Genomic DNA, 15,336 nt, shown 5'->3' on the forward strand with positions numbered 1-15,336 from the left:
AACGCGATTCTGTCCTTACAATGTTGATATTGCTCAAAACTGATGGATTTCACTTCTAAATGGTGGTTTATGCTTAAATAACCCTTTTGTAAGCATAATAACACGTTTGCATTGAAAGGAACAGAACTATTCACTTTTCTAGTTTTTATGTGTGCAAAATGCTTTTCAGAGCGAGAGAAGCACATTTTGACCAACAATGCGATTCTGACCTTACAATGTAAATATTGCTCAAAACTGATGAAATTCACTTCCAAATGTTGGTTTATGCTTAAATAACCCATTTGTAAGCATAATAACACGTTTGCATTGAAAGAAACAGAACTATTCACTTTTCTTGTTTTTATGTGTGCAAAATGCTATTCAGAGCGAGAGAAGCACTTTTTGACCAACAATGTGATTCTGACCTTACAATGTTGATATTGCTCAAAACTAATGGAATTCACTCCCAAATGCTTAAATAACCCTTTTGTAACCATAATAACAAGTTTGCATTGAAAGGAACTGAACTATTCACTTGTCAAGTTTTTATGTGTGCAAAATGCTTTTCAGAGCGAGCGAAGCACTTTTTGACCAACAATGCGATTCTGACCTTACAATGTAAATATTGCTCAAAACTGATTAAATTCACTTCCAAATGGTGGTTTATGCTTAAATAACCCATTTGTAAGCATAATAACACGTTTGCATTGAAAGAAACAGAACTATTCACTTTTCTTGTTTTTATGTGTGCAAAATGCTTTTCAGAGCGAGAGAAGCACTTTTTGACCAACAATGTGATTCTGACCTTACAATGTTGATATTGCTCAAAACTGATGAAATTCACTTCCAAATGGTGGTTTATGCTTAAATAACCCATTTGTAAGCATAATAACACGTTTGAATTGAAAGAAACAGAACTATTCACTTTTCTTGTTTTTATGTGTGCAAAATGCTTTTCAGAGCGAGAGAAGCACTTTTTGACCAACAATGTGATTCTGACCTTACAATGTTGATATTGCTCAAAACTAATGGAATTCACTCCCAAATGGTGGTTTATGCTTCAATAACCCTTTTGTAAGCATAATAACACGTTTGCATTGAATGGAACAGAACTATCCTCTTTTCTAGTTTTTATGTGTGCAAAATGCTTTTCAGAGTGAGAGAAGCACATTTTGACCAACAATGCTATTCTGACCTTACAATGTAAATATTGCTCAAAACTGATGAAATTCACTTCCAAATGGTGGTTTATGCTTAAATAACCCATTTGTAAGCATAATAACACGTTTGCATTGAAAGAAACAGAACTATTCACTTTTCTTGTTTTTATGTGTGCAAAATGCTTTTCAGAGCGAGAGAAGCACTTTTTGACCAACAATGTGATTCTGACCTTACAATGTTGATATTGCTCAAAACTGATGAAATTCACTTCCAAATGGTGGTTTATGCTTAAATAACCCATTTGTAAGCATAATAACACCTTTGCATTGAAAGAAACAGAACTATTCACTTTTCTTGTTTTTATGTGTGCAAAATGCTTTTCAGAGCGAGAGAAGCACTTTTTGACCAACAATGTGATTCTGACCTTACAATGTTGATATTGCTCAAAACTAATGGAATTCACTCCCAAATGGTGGTTTATGCTTCAATAACCATTTTGTAAGCATAATAACACGTTTGCATTGAATGGAACAGAACTATCCTCTTTTCAAGTTTTTATGTGTGCAAAATGCTTTTCAGAGCGAGAGAAGCACATTTTGACCAACAATGCTATTCTGACCTTACAATGTAAATATTGCTCAAAACTGATGAAATTCACTTCCAAATGGTGGTTTATGCTTAAATAACCCATTTGTAAGCATAATAACACGTTTGCATTGAAAGGAACAGAACTATTCACTTTTCTAGTTTTTTGTGTGCAAAATGCTTTTCAGAGCGAGAGAAGCACTTTTTGACCAACAATGCGATTCTGACCTTACAATGTTGATATTGCTCAAAACTGATGGAATTCACTTCCAAATGGTGGTTTATGCTTAAATAACCCATTTGTAAGCATAATAACACGTTTGCATTGAAATAAACAGAAATATCAACTTTTCTAGTTTTTATGTGTGCAAAATGCTTTTCAGAGCGAGAGAAGCACTTATTGACCAACATTGCGAATCTGCTCAAAACTGATGGAATTCACTTCCGAATGGTGGTTTATGCTTAAATAACCCTTTTGTAAGCATAATAACACGTTTGAATTGAAAGCAACAGAACTATTCACTTTTCTAGTTTTTATGTGTGCAAAATGCTTTTCAGAGCGAGAGAAGCACTTTTTGACCAACAATGCGATTCTGACCTTACAATGTTGATATTGCTCAAAACTGATGGAATTCACTTCCAAATGGTGGTTTATGCTTAATTAACCCTTTTGTAAGCATAATAACACGTTTGAAATGAAAGGAACAGAAATATCAACTTTTCTAGTTTTTAAGTGTGCAAAATGCTTTTCAGAGCGAGAGAAGCACTTATTGACCAACAATGCGATTCTGCTCAAAACTGATGGAATTCACTTCCGAATGGTGGTTTATGCTTAAATAACCCTTTTGTAAGCATAATAACACGTTTGAATTAAAAGGAACAGAAATATTCACTTTTCTATTTTTTATGTGTGCAAAATGCTTTTCAGAGCGAGAGAAGCACTTTTTGACCAACAATGTAATTCTGACCTTACAATGTTGATATTTTTCAAAACTATTGGAATTCACTCCCAAATGGTGGTTTATGCTTAAATAACCCTTTTGTAAGCATAATAACACGTTTGCATTGAAAGGATCAGAACTATTCACTTTTCTAGTTTTCATGTGTGCAAAATGCTTTTCAGAGCGAGAGAAGCACTTTTTGACCAACAATGCAATTCTGACCTTACAATGTTGATATTGCTCAAAACTGATGGAATTCACTTCCAAATGGTGGTTTATGCTTAAATAACCCATTTGTAAGCATAATAACACGTTTGCATTGAAATAAACAGAAATATCAACTTTTCTAGTTTTTATGTGTGCAAAATGCTTTTCAGAGCGAGAGAAGCACTTATTGACCAACAATGCGATTCTGCTCAAAACTGATGGAATTCACTTCCGAATGGTGGTTTATGCTTAAATAACCCTTTTGTAAGCATAATAACACGTTTGAATTGAAAGGAACAGAAATATTCACTTTTGTAGTTTTTATGTGTGCAAAATGCTTTTCAGAGCGAGAGAAGCACTTTTTGACCAACAAACTTCAATTCATCAATATACCAGCAATTACCAAACGTTAAATTTCTTGTCAAATGAAACTATTATTGACTATTATCAATCAACTTTACCACAATTGTGTCTGTGAAACATCCTTAGTGTAATGGTTTTTTTTTCACGGGACGATACAAGATGTGTTTACCCCGAAAGGTCTGCTCTTGCTGCACAACAGAATGGACTCCAGGGGTAAAGGACCTTCTACAGTATAATTACTGGCCAAGCACTACCAACTGCCAGACTTTATATTCGTTTGATGTTTTTGAGGCATTTTCAAACATAAAGTTGGCAGCTCCCTCCCCGTCGAGGCATGCTTTTTTAAAGCTTCTGGAGCACCAGTCTGTTCGAGGAGGAAGGGTAAGTCTGCGTGAATCGCATTGTAACACACAATTATAACTGTATTTGTAATTTTGTGGGTATGTTTCTTTTTTTGAAATCCTAATAGATTTTTTTTTCCTTTCATAGCCAGGGAAAATCTGTGCAGATATGTTCCAGAGGAGCTACTTTGAATATTGCTTATGCAAGCACACAGAGGACACAATGTCTGAAGTTGACCCTTTATGCTGTCCAGCCTGTCAACCTGATATGTTGGCAGTATGCTGTGATGGCAACCGGAAACATTATCGTTTCAAAAAGTCAAGGGGGTATGTAAATATTACACAGACGTTAATGTAGCTATTTGAACAACAACATTGTCATTGAAATAGTTTCATGTCGAGTAATGTGTCGTTAGTTAAATAGGCATTTTGTGATCATTTGCAATGCACAGAACTGAGGAACCCTCTTTATATGAGGGCTTGTTCATAGCCAAAGACGATGAAGTTCTGGCCTTTCAGGAGAATATCAGAGGAAGCAGCGGGGCAAGAGTAAGTTTGATTCTGCATACCACAATCTGTTTATGTATGTGTGTAAGGTATGTGTTTCTAGTCCAAATGAGTAACAGCTGACTTCACAGGCAAATGACAATGGGACATGTGGGGTGTCAAGGTTCAGGGCAAGTAAGGAGGCCTCAAAGAAATCTTCCTCAAAAATTGATGAAGAGGGCATACAGGTGGCAGTCTTCAGGTATGTTGGTATGTCAGAAGAATGTTATTGTACAGTGCCATTTGCCACTCATGTTGTGGACACATACATCTGAATGTCATATTTGATGTACAGTAAAAAATCAAGAAATGTGAGTGTGTGAGGTTTTGAGCAACTCTTTGTGTGTAAGTTGATGATTATCCATATTGTCTCTTATCAATCAGACATGGGATATTATTGCGAGGACTGAACCACTACCGTGGCGAAATATTTGCCTACCCCATGTTTTTGCAGAAAGAATTGGGAGAGAGGGCAAATGTCACTTTCTTCTGCATGGATGTTGTCTGCAGGTAATTTCTCTTTGTCAACCTACTGTATATTAAATGACAAGTACCTCAGTATTTAAGTCAGGATCGTGGTTTTAGATTGATGTCCCAGCAAAATGTGTTGCAACGTGCGTAATACCCACTAATGTTGCTCTTGCTTTGTAGGTACTGGCCCTACCTAAGCAAAGTGGTTGATGAGTTTCCAGATCTTCAGCCTTTGATGCATATGAGACCATTTCTCAGTGTAATGCACGCCAAAGCACATACAGCAAAATGCGAGGTACCTGAAATAATAATAATGCTTTACATTGCACTTTTAACATTAAGTAAAAGTGCAATGAAATGAATGGTAAAACACTATGTTGCAGGTGAGATGGGGTGGCAGAAATCAGGATGGAGCAGGGAACACAGTTGGAGAGGAAGTTGAACAAGTATGTTATTACTGTCATTATTGAAACGGTGGACATAGGACTCTTAGGACTCATTCGCATCATGCGAATGATGATGCACATCTGCAGGGAATGGGGAGAACAGTTACTCTATTGCCGCTTCAGAAAATCAAACATGCTGTATGACTGGCCTATGTATTCACAATATGCTTTGAATCAAAGACAGGATCTATTATGTTTTTTTTTATGTATTTTTTGACAGTTTATATAGGGATAATTTAATTAATGTATTGTCTTTACATCTAGGTGAACAGCTTTCTCTCCAGGGCAGCTCTTATAACAAAATACATGACAAAAGCAGGTTGGTATAGCACATTTAATGTTATGACACAATACACTGACACCATAAACTGAAGAGAACGCTCTTAAGACAGACTTATTATAGTATTATAATTTTATGTTATTACACACACTTTAAGAACAAGTCATGTCCATCAGATTTTCTCAACTGCAATTGCCTTTCCAATGTGAATCTGTCCTATCCAGCATGTGGATTTATTTATGTTTAAATTAGGGAGAGAAAATATGCTGACGCAACAGGCCAAGGGTTGGAACAGAAAAAAGACAGAGAACCTCCACAAAGCTTTGGCCCAGAAATACGTCACAGTAAGCTCATTGATAAAGATCTGATGAACACTTTTTTTTGCTGGAAGATGGCATGAAATTGTTTTACTTTTTTTTTTTGTGTTTTCAAGATCTCAGAGAGGGCAAAACTGGAAGCTGCCAGCCTCAGTGACTTTCAGCAAAAGCAAAACCTCACTCAGCAAACAATAGAGCAGTGGGTGTTTGATGTCCAGCAATGGGCAGTCACTGGTAAATCAAGCACATTGCAACAACAACTATTCAAACATAAAGTGGATATAAATTGGAAAATGAAATGATCACTGACTGTCTTACCTATTTAGATCGAGTCTACACACAAGGGTGTACAGAGGACCTCAGGGCAGAAATAGAGACCATCACAGTAACCCTCCTACGCAAGAAGCAGGACCTGGGCTGTGTACCCTCGTCGGTGGCATTGGCAGCGCTGGTCTTCAGGACAGTCTCCATTAAAGGTGTACACACAATATAAAATAAGCAAGCAGGTCAGATATATACCGTATGTGTGGCTGCTCAAGGAAATTCTACTAAAAAAGTGAAATATAGCACAAGTTCAACAGTCTAGAGATTAGATGTATTTGTTGTAACTTGTAACTCCATAAAGAGAGAAGGGTATGTGTGACATTGCGCATGGAAATGAACTTCATCGATTATGTTCATTTCAGAAAGAAGACATGCAAAACAAATGAAATATTTAACTTAGGAGGGATAATGTGAAAGATGGCCGAATATCAGCTTTGCGTACCCTCGTCGGTGGCAGTGGCAGCGCTGGTCTTCAGGACAGTCTCCACTAAAGGTGTACACACAATATAAAATAAGCAAGCAGGTCAGATATATACCGTATGTGTGGCTGCTCAAGGAAATTCTACTAAAAAAGTGAAATATAGCACAACAAATTTGAACAGCAATAATTAAGCTAAGCACACCGAATTATGGTCCTTTCATTGAAGATTTTTTGGGTTACCTGTCTCATGTTCAACACCAGCTGAACACAGCTCTAACCCCTCGTTGGTGCTGGTGGTAGGGGTGGCTGAATGGAGAGTCTCTGCAAAAGGTGTAAACACATAGAATATTAACTATGATAATAATGTACTATAATAATGATAATAATAATATGCTGCTGAAGCACATTCTCACCAAAAAATATGAAAGATGACAATAAAGCTACGCTAACCACACCTTGTATTTTCATTGGGTCTTCGGGCTCGAAATGTAAAATATAAATGGCCTCTCCTTCACCCTGTGGCATACTTGTGGCATCTGATGGCACTTTCTTTCCTGAAAGCAACACAAAGAACTTACAATTAGGTCAAAATGTGAAAGGTAGGAGTGATGCAAAGTAAACATACATCTGTCATAATCCTTTTTTGTACATTTTGTTATTTGATGTGATTACATTTTTACAGTGTCCTACATTTTTCAGAATTGGGGTTGTTTAGAGACGTTATAATGCGGAGTAAATGTGAAATTACCTTCTACAATTATGCTGTAAATTTCTTTTATATTATCCAAACATTTATTTTCCCCAACAGAAGAAATAAGCCCCTCTGGGAGCACTATCTTTCCCTCCTTCTTGGGATATTCAAGAAGGAGGATGGGCCTCCACCCCAATGCATTCATCTTCTCGACCTGAAAAAATAGAGAAAACTTTAAAAACAATAATAAATTGTGCCAGAGATATATGGAGACACAAGCTCCACAGCAGTACGTTTCAATAGCAACTCAGAGGCAAATTTTACTTATAGAAGAGCTGATGTTGGCGCCACATTCTTAACCTAACATTAGTACTATGGTAATGTTACTTACCAGAATGACAGCGTCATCGAAAAGATGTGAGGTGACCTGGTTACGTTTGGTGTTGGCCACCCATGCATCTTTCTGCTTTCGGAACTTGTCCAGTTTCTTTTTTAGCCTCATTTTTTGTGGCTGTGGTGCCTTGCACGTTGGGCATACTTTAAACCCATTATGAATGGGGACCTGACATGCAGCGCATGCCTTTTTTAAACCGCCCTTTGCAATTGTTTAAGTTTTGCTGTAAACATAAACAAGAAAAACATCATTAGAAATACCATTGTATAAAAATGACAAATTCCTTAATTTAAGTTAAGCGAGATTTAACCATAAAACAACACTTTCAGTTTTTCAACTCAGTTGTAATAAAGGAAATAATCCTGTAGTGTAATAAACAACATTTCAGCTATTTCTAGACTGATATTTGTGACCAATCCATGGTATCTAGTATAACATTATTCGACTTGCTTTTCCTACACCTTATTTTTGTAGCTTCTAATACAGCCCCTGGGTAAATGTAATTACCAACTGTACATTAAAAGGGAGTACCAGCGATGCGTTTTCGCAATGAGTCCATCTTTACGGAGATACATATTTCTGAATCGCAGCCAAGGAAAACGGAGGGGAAAATACACTTTTCGCCCTAATACTGGTCTAGAACGTCACCATAGGCGGCAATCTTACCACAGTAAGGTGCTGCTCACCCATAAAATTGTGTTGGTAGTGGTACATGTAGGCTACTTTTAAAATAACCATAACTCAATTTTCAACCGATTTACAAACGGTTTGGTTTATTACAAACGTTATTAACGTGGTTATGATATTGTACCTATTTTGGAACATTATTCTATTTTTCATTATTCTATCAAAAGCATGCAGTCATAACTAGCCTACGTCACGTTTATAACAAACCAAACCGTTTGAAAATCGGTTGAAAATTGAGCAAGTTATGGTTATTTAAAAAGTACGTGCACCACTACGAACACAATGTTATGGGTGAGCAGCTTACTGTGGTAATATGGCCTTTAGTGGCGACGTTCGACTCCATTGGCCAGCAGCGCGGACGAGGCATCTAGTTAATATATCTATGTTTGCAACACCATAACAGACTGAAACTAACTTTCACGATGCACCCTAAATGACGCAAAAAAATAGTTAGGTAGGTTTATGGCAACAACTTTGTTTGGTGTTTTGAAGAAATTAACATTGCACAGACATTACACGTGGTAGAGATACTTACCAATCGTGTAACTGAAGCTGCAAAGTGGCGAAGTCACGCCACTTCCGGTAGAGCCCTATAGGACCCAAGCCAAGCCCCAAGAAACAGTACAATGTTCCGGAATCCAACAGTGCTCAGATGCCACGCCTGGTATAGCACCTGCTTCAGCGGGCTGTGGACGGGTCCGTCATTTCATGTGGCCCAGAAGTAGATATCGCCGTTCACTCCAATACAAGTGGGGAACAGGAATGTGTCTCCGCAAAAAATGTCTGGATATCAATCGAAGGCTCATAATTATATTTAGACCATGTTCTAAAGAAATATATTGGGTGGGTGGGTGGTTGGGGAGGGGGGGGTACACTAGCCACAAATAGGAAGCAATGAGCATTTCAATGACCAGAAATATTGAATAAACACTCAGGAAGAGGAATGACCTCTGCCACATGATAACTTAATGAATTATTCAAAAAAAAACCTAGCTCGTTAAATCAATGAGCTTGATGTTTTGCTTTCCCAAATAGGTTATAGGCTGTGTCACTACCATGTATGTCCGTGCGCATCTCTCAGAGTGACGTAATTAGCCAACGGACAGCGATTAAAAAAATAAAAAGAGTAATGTTGATTACCAAAGTAAATTATTAATTAATAACCATTTTTGTTGCTTCGAGGAGGTCTGGTGATCTGTATATAATAAATAAATAAATAATTAAATATATATAGGACATATGTATATATATATATATATATATATATATATATATATATATATATATATAGCCTATACCTGTTTATATTCTGAGAAACGCTCCCATCCAAAAGGCATGGGTTTACATTTCGTTCTGCAGTACGAATAAAGTCGGACAATCATGCTCTGGGACACGATTCAATATTAATCTTCCTGAGCATAGGCACGAAATGTATTTAGGGATATCAGAGTATCCCTAATACTACATTTACCCTTTGATGCATATGTTGTTTTGACATGTAAATAAGAGGGGGCCCTGTACCAGCACACACCCCTTCTGTAGTCGAATAAAATAGAGGATATGGTTTGTGTTATGTGTAGCACAAAATAAGTCAGACAACCGTGCTCTGGGACACAGTTCAATAGATTATTTTCGTGAGCATGAGCACGATACATAATAGAGTGTGTACCAAACCATCTGCTGCCAAAATTGTAGTATCCATAATACAAAGCATTGACCCTTTGTTGCATTTGTGGTTTTGACACATAGCCTTCATAGGGTGAACTGTACTTTCTGCCACACCCCTTCTGAAGCTCTCTCTCTCTCTCTCTCTCTCTCTCTCTCTCTCTCTCTCTCTCTCTCTCTCTCTCTCTCTCTCTCTCTCTCTCTCTCTCTCTCTCGTGTGTGAGCCACGGAATAACAGTGTCATTTACTTGCATTGGAGCAAATTCCGTGGCCACATCACGGACGATTTAAGTGATTCCGTGAGACCAACACGGACTGTGAGTTAAGCACCCGTGGTCGACTCGCTCGTTGAAACGGGGATCTGTGTGTGAGCCACGGAATAAAAGTGTCATTGACTTGCATTGGAGCAAATTCCGTAGCCACATCACGGACAATTTAAGTGATTCCGTGAGACCACCACGGACTGTGAGTTAAGCGCCCGTGGTCGACTCGCTCGTTGAAACGGGGATCCGTGTGTGAGCCACGGAATAACAGTGTCATTTACTTGCATTGGAGCAAATTCCGTGGCCACATCACGGACAATTTAAGTGATTCCGTGAGACCACCACGGACTGTGAGTTAAGCGCCCGTGGTCGACTCGCTCGTTGAAACGGGGATCCGTGTGTGAGCCACGGAATAACAGTGTCATTTACTTGCATTGGAGCAAATTCCGTGGCCACATCACAGACAATTTAAGTGATTCCGTGAGACCACCACGGACTGTGAGTTAAGTGCCCGTGGTCGACTCGCTCGTTGAAACGGGGATCCGTGTGTGAGCCACGGAATAACAGTGTCATTTACTTGCATTGGAGCAAATTCCGTGGCCACATCACGGACGATTTAAGTGATCGTCCGTGAGACCACCACGGACTTTGAGTTAAGCGCCCGTGGTCGACTCGCTCGTTGAAACGGGGATCCGTGTGTGAGCCACGGAATAACAGTGACATTTACTTGCATTGGAGCCAATTCCGTAGCCACATCACGGACAATTTAAGTGATTTCGTCAGACCAGCACGGATTTTGAGTCAAGCCCCCGCCGTGGTCAACTTTGGCACACACACAGATTGAAACGGGAATCTGTGTGTGTGTGCCACGGAATATCAGTGTCATTTACTTGCATTGGAGCAACTTCCGTGGACACATCAAGGACAATTTAAGTGTTTCAGTGAGACCACCACGGGTTTTGAATTAATCCCCGTGGTCGACTCGCTCGTTGAAACGGGGATCCGTGTGTGAGCCACGGAACATCAGTGTCATTAACTTGCATTGGAGCGAATTCCGTGGCCACATCACGGAAATCGGCGTGTTTCCGTGATGTGGCTACGGATTTCGAGTTAAGCGTCCGTAGTCATTACACGGATTCCTGTGAGACCAGGTTGGAATGTTCATGTATTGTATTGTGACCTAATGGACTTCCCGTACATGGACATTTTTATGCGTGACGTTTTTTTTAAGTCCGCGCTCAACCCAACTGGCAGATGGCCACATTTCATTGTTCTAAAATAAATATCCTATAATGAGAGAAGTCGTCAGCCTCCTTCCTACGCATCGTGAGCAGCACCACTCTGCTGATAAAACTCAACAGAACGGAACAGAAATATCAACTGTTCTAGTTTTTATGCGTGCAAAATGCTTTTCAGAGCGAGGGAATGACTTTTTGACCAACAACGTGATTCTGACCTTACAATGTTGATATTGGTCAAAACTAATGGAATTCACTCCCAAATGGTGGTTTATGCTTAAATAACCCTTTTGTAAGCAAAATAACACGTTTTCATTGAACGGAACAGAAATATCAACTGTTCTAGTTTTTATGCGTGCAAAATGCTTTTCAGAGCGAGAGAATCACTTTTTGACCAACAACGTGATTCTGACCTTCCAATGTTGATATTGCTCAAAACTATTGGACTTCACTTCCAAATGGTCGTGTATTGCTTAAATAACCCTTTTGTAAGCAAAATAACACGTTTGCATTGAACAGAACAGAAATATCAACTGTTCTAGTTTTTATGTGTGCAAAATGCTTTTCAGAGCGAGAGAATCACTTTTCAACCAACAATTTGATTCTGACCTTACAATGTTGATATTGCTCAAAACTAATGGACTTCACTTCCAAATGGTGGTGTATTGCTTAAATAACCCTTTTGTGAGCAATGTAACACGTTTTCATTGAACGGAACAGAAATATCAACTGTTCTAGTTTTTATGCGTGCAAAATGCTTTTTAGAGCGAGAATCACTTTTTGACCAACAACGTGATTCTGACCTTACAATGTTGATATTGCTCAAAACTAATGGACTTCACTTCCAAATGGTCGTGCATTGCTTAAATAACCCTTTTATAAGCAAAAAACACATTTGCATTGAACGGAACAGAAATATCAACTGTTCTAGTTTTTATGTGTGCAAAATGCTTTTCAGAGCGAGAGAATCACTTTTCGACCAACAATGTGATGGTGACCTAACAATGTTGACATTGCTCAAAACTAATGGACTTCACTTCCAAATGGTCGTGTATTGCTTAAATAACCCTTTTGTAAGCAAAATAACACGTTTTCATTGAACGGAACAGAAATATCAACTGTTCTAGTTTTTATGTGTGCAAAATGCTTTTCAGAGCGAGAGAATCACTTTTTGACCAACAACGTGATTCTGACCTTACAATGTTGATATTGCACAAAACGAATGGACTTCACTTCCAAATGGTCGTGTATTGCTTAAATAACCCTTTTGTAAGCAAAATAACACGTTTGCATTGAACGGAACAGAAATATAAACTGTTCTAGTTTTTATGTGTGCAAAATGTTTTTCAGAGCGAGAGAATCACTTTTCGACCAACAATGTGATTCTGACCTTACAATGTTGATATTGCTCAAAACTAATGGACTTCACTTCCAAATGGTGGTGTATTGCTTAAATAACCATTTTGTAAGCAAAATAACACGTTTGCATTGAACAGAACAAAAATATCAACTGTTATAGTTTTTATGTGTGCAAAATGCTTTTCACAGCGAGATAATCACTTTTCGCCCTACAGCTTGATTCTGACCTTACAATGTTGATATTGCTCAAAACTAATTGACTTCACTTCCAAATTGTGGTGTATTGCTTAAATAACCCTTTTTTTAGCAAAATAACACGTTTTTATTGAACGGAACAGAAATATCAACTGTTCTAGTTTTTATGCGTGCAAAATGCTTTCCAGAGCGAGAGAATCACTTTTTGACCAACAACGTGATTCTGACCTTCCAATGTTGATATTGCTCAAAACTAATGGACTTCACTTCCAAATGGTCGTGTATTGCTTAAATAACCCTTTTGTAAGCAAAATAACACGTTTGCATTGAACGGAACAGATATATAAACTGTTCTAGTTTTTATGTGTGCAAAATGCTTTTCAGAGCGAGAGAATCACTTTTCGACCAACAACGTGATTCTGACCTTACAATGTTGATATTGCTCAAAACTAATGGACTTCACTTCCAAATGGTCGTGTATTGCTTAAATAACCCTTTTGTAGCTGCCCTTGACATCAAAATAACCGGAGAGTCTCTGACGGGTGCAACCTTTTATTGCAGAATTCTTTTGCTGATATAGCACCGTGAAACTAGAAAAAGTAACACAAAATGGTTACTTTTGGTTGCTGGTTACTCTGGTTAATGGTTACTCAAACCATCATCCACATAGAAGTTATTTTCTATAAAGGCTGATGCTGCAGGGTAATCAACTTTGTGTTGCTGTGCCAGATACTTAAGGGCGAAGTTTGCGCATCCTGGGGAGGAGCCAGCGCCAAAGAGGTGGACTGCCATCCTATACTCTTTGGGTTCCGTATCCAACTGACCACCCTCCCACCATAGGAACCTTAAGTAGTTGCGGAATTCAGGTGAGACAGAGAATTGATGGAACATCTTTTGAATGTCACAGGTCACGGCCACTGCTTCCTTTCTGAAACGACAGAGTACTCCCAAGGAGTTGGTTAAATCAGGACCTGTCAGTAGAGTGTCGTTAAGGGAGATGCCACGGAACTTAGCTGAACAGTCAAAAACAACTCTGAGTTTGTCTGGCTTTCTAGGATGGTACACCCCATGGTGCGGTATGTACCATACAATATCTCCCTCAGAAGCTACAGGGGCTGGTTCAGCGTCACCTTTGCTGATGGTTTCTTCCATAAAGGCTTTGTAGTGATCAAAGTACTGCGTGTGGATCTTTAACTTCTTCTTGATGTGTTCTAGCCGAATTGTAGCCAGTCTGTTATTATTTGGTAGCGCAGGGGGATTGTTGTCTTTGAAAGGAAGGGGCATCTCATAGTGTCCATCTTCTCTTTGCCTTATAGTGTCACAAAAGGAGTTGTACAAAGCGAACATCATCTTGAGACACAAACTTGTCCTCACTGCTCCTTTCACTGACTCCAAGGCCTTGAGCACATCGGTGACTGGTGGCATTGGCATTTCTTTAACTGCAACTCTGTGCACAAAGCTTTGGCTGTCTCGTCTGTCGAGGTCTGGGTTGGCTGACCCTATGATGCTCCAGCCGAGGGCGGTTCTTTGGGCAAAGGGTTCAGTTTCGGTACCTGTAATGACCTCTAAAGGAGCTAGTGCAGATGGGCAGTCGTAGCCGATTAATAGTCCCACTTCACAGTGTTGCAGTGGCTGTAGCTTGTTTGCTAGGCGTTTGAGGTGAGGCCACTGAAGTGCTGTTTCCCTTGTAGGGATGTGAGATTTATCGACTGGGATGAAATCCCGAGTGTAGGCTTGCTTTAGCTGCACATAGGTCTCAGAGTTAAATTCATGAACACGTAAGCCGCATGTAGCCTTACTTGCTATAACTGTGTCCACAGATGTCATCGTACTGAGCTTGAGTTGGATCGGTTGAGTGCTCATGTTAAGTTCAGACACTAGATCTTCTAAGATAAAAGTCATGTCACTTTGTGTGTCGAGAAGCGCATATGTTCGGATTTCCCTTTGGGGGTCTGTTGCAGCGGAGACAAGGACAGGGACAACGCTAGATGTGGCGGAACTATACCTTGTCACTGCATGTGCCATAACCTTACGAACTTCCTTGGTTGCGCCACCTCCTGAGGCTGCTAAGCTGCTCCTTGAGTTTCCTACAGGCACTTGGTCTCTTTCTATGTGTAGACAGGTTGGATGATGTCGGCTACATATGTTACAGGTGTGACGTCCTTTGCAGTCTTTAGTTACGTGACCTTCCCTCAGGCATCCACAACAAAGACGATTTTCCTGAATGAAAGCCTTCTTTTCATCAACAGTTCTTGCTGCAAAGGTTGGGCATTTAACAATACCATGACTTTCATCTTTACAGACTGAACAAGGTGGCCTTGGATGTGAGGCTGAGGTTTCTGGTGGGCCAGAGATGAAGGACTTTGTTTGAGCGTGTGTGTTTAGGGCTTTTGCTGTCTTGGGGAACCTCTCGTCTGCAAATTTGTTGTTCATCAGGAAGGGGGAGGCAATGGGGTTGCAAG

This window comes from Pollachius pollachius (genome assembly GCF_949987615.1).
Source record: "Pollachius pollachius genome assembly, chromosome: 1".
Taxonomy (NCBI): Eukaryota; Metazoa; Chordata; class Actinopteri; order Gadiformes; family Gadidae; genus Pollachius; species Pollachius pollachius.